This window comes from Tamandua tetradactyla, chromosome 4 (assembly GCF_023851605.1).
Source record: "Tamandua tetradactyla isolate mTamTet1 chromosome 4, mTamTet1.pri, whole genome shotgun sequence".
NCBI classification, from domain to species: domain Eukaryota; kingdom Metazoa; phylum Chordata; class Mammalia; order Pilosa; family Myrmecophagidae; genus Tamandua; species Tamandua tetradactyla.
In genome coordinates, this window is record NC_135330.1 from 63,353,621 (window position 1) to 63,360,576 (window position 6,956).

Below are 6,956 nucleotides of genomic sequence, written 5' to 3' on the forward strand. Positions count from 1 at the left end.
AGTGGATGAAACAAACTTTTTTACTGAAGAACTTTCTTAGAGGTTTTTAACATTCTAAAATGCATTTTGAATCTCCAAGAGGTGGAGATCCCATTTCCCAAACTTATTTGACCTCATGAGACAACTGTTCCAGGAAATACACTTTGAGAACAGTAGGTTAGGAAAATCTTTCAGTCCCACAACTGCTTACCACCCACCTGTGCTGAATGCTGTTTACCAACTCACCATCTAAGTGACATTTCACTAGTGTTAGTGAGCTGCAACCCCAGACCAATCTGTCACTTTATCCTCATTATTTTCACTTACAGATATGAAACAGACCACTCTGATGTGATTTTGCCACCTATCAGTCCTACTTTCCCCTAAGTATTTTATACCAACCCAGTTCTGAAAAGGCCTAATTTCATTTTGCGAAATGGTCTGAAGTCTCCAGTGTCTTACCTCAAGAATTATATGAATAAATAATGTTTAGAGTGGAAATAAGCAAAAGCTGCTCTTTATAAAGGCTAAAATAAAAGGATCTGACTAAATAAAAAATATCCCTTTTAGAGCACTTCTGGGCAGATGGCCGAATAGAGTAGCTCAAGATTAGCCCTGCTCCATGGAAAAGTTAGAGAAGGGACAGGAGGGCGACTGAGGCAGCGATTTGGGAGTGTGGCTGACCTGGGAGAGCCTTCTGCACCACATAGGGCAGCCCTGGTTGCAGAGGCCGAGGAACTGAGAACCAGAAAGCTGGAGCCTGGCATGGAGGCGCAGAGGCACAGAGCCCACGGGAGTGCACGTATGGGAGCCAGGGACTAGGAAGTAAGCCAGGCTGTGTTTCTTGGGCACACTACCCTCACCAGCGTAGCCCTGTGACCAGCAACTCTCCCCACGCCCCATGCACCAAACCCTGTCACCCGCTCCCATTCCCCATGCCCCAGGTGCCCCCACCTCACCAGCTCCCAGGGCACGTACCTGCCCACACCCCCACCCCAAGTGCAGCCCAACCCACCTTTCCTGCACCCCTCCAGAGCACTACCTCCCCTCCCTGTTCCCTGCAGGCTGCTGCCAGCACATAAAGGCTGTGGGCACTAACCCCCATACCCAGGCTACCCCTGCCCCCCCTGCCCATTGTGTCACACAGCTTCACCCCGCCCCCCCTGACCTCTGCGCTTCAGTTTATGGCACTCCTAGACCCATGCATGTGCACAGGCCCCCAATTATGTCATTCAGCTCTGGAAGCCTGTTTACAGCAGTCCTAGAACTGCGCATGCGCACCGCCTTCAGCCACACTTCCAAGCTCTGAGAAAGTGCTGACCTGCGCAGTCAGATCACATCTGTCCCCAACCCACAAAGGCATAACACCGACCTGTTGCCACAGCTCTATGCATGTGCACGAAGGACCCCGTGCCTTAGACCAGAGCACACTAGGGTTACGCCCCCCAGACTGGTGCATCTGCACAGCTACATCCTCCCTGGCAGCTGGGCACCCACGTTCATAAGCATCAGCGTAACAGCCCCAACCTGCAACCATATCTGCCCTGAAACAAATCACTGCACTGAGTACCCCACCCCGTGCCCTGTTCCCTGCTGTGTATCCATCCTGCAAACACAAGACCTTAGACTACTGAAAGAAATCAACTCCCTGATTAAATCAGTCAAGATATTTACATGCGACGAAGACAACAGATCACTAAGCATTTCACAATGCAGACAATACAGCCCTGCCTAATGACCAAATTAAAACACCAGAAGAGACACAGACGTTGGAACAACTAATCAAAGATGTTCATATGACTCTACTTAATAAAATAAGTGGGATAGCAAATGACATAAAGGAGATCAAGAAGACAATACAAGAGCATAAACAGGAATTTCAAAGAATAAATAGAAAAATAACAGATGTCACAGAGATTAAAGACTGTTGACCAAATAAAAAACATACTAGAGGCACACAACACGAGATGTGAAGAGACAGAAGAAAGAATAAGTGATACAGAGGACAGGATAATTGACTTTGAAGACTCAAAACAGCAAATGGCAAAAAAGATGGAATAAATTCAGTGGGAACTCAGGGAAATGATAGACAAAACAAAACACACAAATGCAAGAATCACTGGTGTCCCAGAAGGAGAAGAGAGGAGTAAAGGGCTAGGAAGAGTAGTTGAGGATATGATGGAGTAAAGCTTCCCAAGGACATAAAAGCTTCATAAAGGACATAAAAATACAAGTCAAAGAACCCTAACAAACTCCAAACAGAATAAATCCAAATAGGCCTTCCCCAAGGCACATACTAATCAGTCTGTCAAATGTTGAAGAGAAGCAGAAAATCCTGGAAGCAACAAGAGAAAAACAATCTACTACATACAAGGGAAACCAAATAAGACTGAGTTCAGACTACTCAACTAGCACCCTGGAGGTGAGAAGGCAGTGGTATGATATATTCAAGATTCTGAAAAAGAAAGACTTCCAGCCAAGAATTTTGTACCCAGCCCAATTGTTCTTCAAAACTGAGGGAGAGATTAAAGTTTTCACAGACAAAGAAATATTGAAAAAAATTGTCAACAAGAGATAGGACCTATAACAAATTACTAAAAGGAATTCTGCCAGCTGAAAAAAAAAGACAGGAGAAGGAGGTCTGGAGGAGGGCACAGATTGAAGAGTACCACTAAGGGGAATTTAAAGAATACAAAGAGAAAGGGAAAAGAATATAGAGATCTGACAAATAAAATAAAAGAGATAAGATGGTGGATTCAAGAAACGCCTTTTCAGTAATAAATTTGAATGTTAATGGACTGAACTTACCAATTAAAAGATAGAGATTGGCAGAATTGATTAAGAAACATAATCCAGCTATATGCTGTTTACAAGAGACTCATCTTAGACACCAGGATACAAATAGATTGAAAGTGAGAGGATGGAAAAAGATTTTCCACACAAGTTGTAACCAAAAGAAAGCAGAAGTAGCTATACTAATATCAAACAAAATAGACTTTAAATATAAAGACATCATAAGTGACAAAGAAGGACACTATATACTAATTAAAGGGTCAATTCACCAAGAAGATAGAACAATCATAAATGTTTATGCTCTCGAGGAGTTCCAAAGTACATGAGACAGACATTGGCAAAACTGAAGGGAGCAATAGATGTTTCAACAATAACAGCAGGAGACTTCTATCCACCACTCTCTTCTATAGATAGAACAACCAGACAGAAGATAAACAAGGAAATAGAAAAGTTAAAAACTTGATAAATGAATTAGACCTAAAAGACATACAAGTCATTGCACTCCAAAGCACAAGGATATACATTCTTCTCTAGTGCACATGAACATTCCCCAGGATAGATCACATGCTAGGGCACAAAACAGGTCTTTATAAATTTAAAAACACTGAAATTATTCAAAGCACTTTCTCTGATCACAGTGGGATGAAGCTGGATCTCAAAAACCACCAAAGAAAAAGAACAATAACAAATATATGGAGATTAAACAATATACTCTTAAACAACCAGTGGGTCAAAGAAGAAATTGCTAGAGAAATCAGTAGCTATCTGGAGATGAATGAAAATGAGAACCCAACTTATCAGAACTTACGGGATGTGGCAAAGGCTGTGCTGAGAGGGAAATTTATTGCCCTAAATGCCCATATTAAAAAAAAAAGAAAGAGAAAAATCCAGGGGTTAACAGCTCACCTGGAGGAACTTGAGAAAGAACAGCAAACTACCCCAAAGCAAATAGAAGAGAAATAACAAAGATTAAAGTAGAGATAAATGAATGGGAGAACAAAAGAACAATAGAAAGAGTCAATAAAACCAAAAGTTGGTTCTTTGAGAAAATCAATAAAATTGATGGGCCATCACTCCTATGTGGGACATGACATCCAGGGGTGAAAGTCTCCCTGGCGAGATGACTCCCAGGGATGAATCCAGACCTGGCACTGTAGGATCAACAATTCCATCCTGACCAAAAGGGGGAAAAGAAGTATAACTAATAAAGTATCAGTGGCAGAGAGAATTCAAATAGAGTTGAGAGGCTACTCTGGAGGTTGCTCTTATGCAAGCTTCAGTTGCACCTTGCTACCTATTATAACTTGCCAACCTCCAACTAGGACCATTCCAGACAATCCGAAAGAACATCTACAAGATTCCACAAGGGTTCTAAGCACTAGAGTAACTTTCCAGAAACCTACAACTTCCAGATAGGTTCCTGGTTCAGATAAGTCCTGAAACCTAGCCCAGCCTCTCCAGAACATCAGATAGTTCCATTTCCCTATCCTATACTAGTGACAGACCGTTCCAATATGAAAAATTTAGAACTGACATAGCCCAAACACCCCATTGTAGAGTGCTTTGAAAACGATTGCTCTTTTATTTCTTTCTTTGTATATGTTATATTATACAATAAAAAAAAGTAAAAAAAGTAAAAAAAAAAAAAAAGGTATTAGCAAAGTCCCTTGAGAAATGGGAGAAAAAACATGGAACTATAAAGCTTTACCACCAGAAAAACCCCTGATACTGTCTCAAAACATTAATAGGGACTTCCAAGTTAATAGGCTAAGCCCTTGATCTTGAGACTTGCCTTGTGAGGCTTTTTCATGTGCAGAGAAGCTAAGCCTACCTGTAGTTACACCAAGAGTTACTTTCAGAGGACCTCTTTTGTTGCTCAGATTTGGCTTCTTTTTCTCTAAGCCCAGCTCTGCAAGTAAAATCATTACCCTCCCCCACTATGTGGGACATGACATCCAGGGGTGAAAGTCTCCCTGGCAATGTGAATCATGAATCCCAGAGACGAGCCTGGCCCTGGCACTGTGGGATCGCCAATGCCTTCTTAAGCAAAAGGAGGAAAAAAAATGTAAGAAAATAAGGTATCAGTGGCTGAGAAAGTTCAAATACAGTCAAGAAGCTATTCTGGAGGCTACTCTTACACAAGCTTCAACTAGATATTTCTATTTACCATGGTTTGTCAAACCCCAACCAAAACCATTCCTGTCAACCCTAAAAAACACCTAGAGTCCTATCTGAGACTCTACAAGAGTTTCATGCACTATGATTACTTTCCAGAAACCTACAACCTCTAAATGGGTTCCTAGGCCAAATAAGTCCTGAAATCCAGAGGGACCAGCCTCTCCAACTTAAAAAGTTTGGGAGAAAGATGAAAGGAGAAGCAGGAGCTGTAACAGAGAACGCAGGATTTAACAAATGAGTGTGACTGCTGAATCATTATATTGATATTTCTTTTAGTGTCCAGTATCTTAGAGCAGCTAGAAGGAAAAACCTGAAATTGTGGAACCGTAACCCGTACTAAACTCTGAAATCTATAACTATTACAATATATCTTGAAATATATTACTTTTTTGTACATGTTTAATTTCACAATAAAAATATTAACTATAAAAAATCCCTTTTAAAAAATAAAATTTAAAATTAGAGTACAAAGAGATTTCACATAATGAGTAATTTGCCTAGCCAGTCCATTCTCTTAATTCCTTTATTTATCAACATTTTACAAAATAACCTCTTTACCACCTATCCCAAACCAGACTTTAAATATTTCAGTATAAAAACAGATCAGATAGTTGAAGGCAGGTTTTAATGATAACCTTCAGGAAAATTCAACTCTTTTCTTACCCATTCAACATGGATGAAAATATAATACACAGAGACTATCTCAATGGATGTGAGCAAGAGAAGGGAAATGAATAATCAACTCAGAAATTCATTTTGTTAAAAATATTTATTTAAAAAAATACAATTGTCCATATCTAGTTGTACATTTATCTATTAACATATCTGTATAATTTTGGACTTAAGTAAATTTGCCACAGTGCTTTCTTAAAGCCAGCTTGCATTATACAAAGCAAATTCTTGTCAGTTCTTACATAAAAAAACTTTTTTGAAATGTATCATCTTTCTAAAAAGATACATATCACCATTATAGAATTTAACAAAATTTTTGCATAAAACTTGAAGCGATAGAAAAAACAGTCACCTGCTTGGTTATTCAGAGCAACCCCTTACTATGTCTGGAGATGCACTGAGTATCAACTATACTTTTTTTCTTCTAAAAGCAGCATATTGTAAAGCCCTCAAAGTGCAAGCACAACTCTAGACTCTGTATAAAAGTTTCTTTGCTGCAAACAAATAGGAGAATTCAAGACTAGCTATAATCATCCTAATCAATCTTAAAACAACAACATCCCTTTATTTCCCAACAGGTAAATCCAAACTACTTAGGCTAGAAGATGTGGCAGTTTTTCTCCAGATGCATCAACAATTAATGTGAATTTTAATAAATGTTAGCATTTACCATTCACTTGTTTTCTTAAAAATTAAAAATGATGATTTTAACACTTTGGAGATCGCTTTAATTTAAATTTAAAAGATTTCTCTAAATTATACCAAAATTAAGACAAGTCATTAATAACACTAACAATTATTCATTCCTTTGGGTAGGTATGCACTTGCATTATACATAAATATTCTATCTCTACAAAAATGGTAGATACTGCATATTATGAGATACAGATTTCAATAAAATAAACAAAGGAGAAAATAAACAATGAAGCAACCACCTTCTTAGCTGAGTTGATGTGGGTTAGAGGAAAGCACCTGGGTAAGTTCTTATTACCACATTATTTCAGACTGAGACATGATGTAAAATACTATATCTCCCACATGTTAATGCTGACGGAGATACACTGCTATAGTCCTATGACAGACATATGCTTTCCTTCTGAATAACCAATTGGGTGAAAGAAAAATCAAGAGTTTATTAATTAATGTCATTTAATTTTTAAGTGATGCTCACACTTAATAGTTCACAATCTGCTAATGCCACTGTGACAACACAACATGGCTAACGGAATTTCAAATTTAACCCACAGTTATCTCCCGTTCATCACACTCATTCCTAGTTGTCTCTTTCCAGAAGGAGATCCAGTATGGCTCATGGAAAATAATTAGTTTGTTCT